This window comes from Tachysurus vachellii, chromosome 25 (genome assembly GCF_030014155.1).
Source record: "Tachysurus vachellii isolate PV-2020 chromosome 25, HZAU_Pvac_v1, whole genome shotgun sequence".
NCBI lineage: Eukaryota > Metazoa > Chordata > Actinopteri > Siluriformes > Bagridae > Tachysurus > Tachysurus vachellii.
In genome coordinates this window covers 14,311,303-14,311,577 of record NC_083484.1, presented here as the reverse complement: position 1 = coordinate 14,311,577, position 275 = coordinate 14,311,303, and positions in this window count along the sequence as shown.

The window sequence follows — 275 nt, the reverse complement described above, 5'->3', positions numbered from 1 at the left end:
TAGCACATTCCAAGACTCCTGAGGGTGGACAGGAGAGAGTCTTGTGGTCAATTGTGTCAAATGCTGCTGAAAGGTGGAGGACGGTGAGGACAGATGACAGGTTGGCTGATCTAGCAGCATGTAGTTTCTCAGTGACGGCTACTATGGCAGTCTCTGTGGAATGTGCCGCTTTGAAGACAGACAGGTTGAGATCTTGGAGGTTGTTTAGTTAGAGCTAGACAAAAAAATTATTATAAACCATGCGTTCAAGAAGGAATAGAGGGAAGTATTACCAT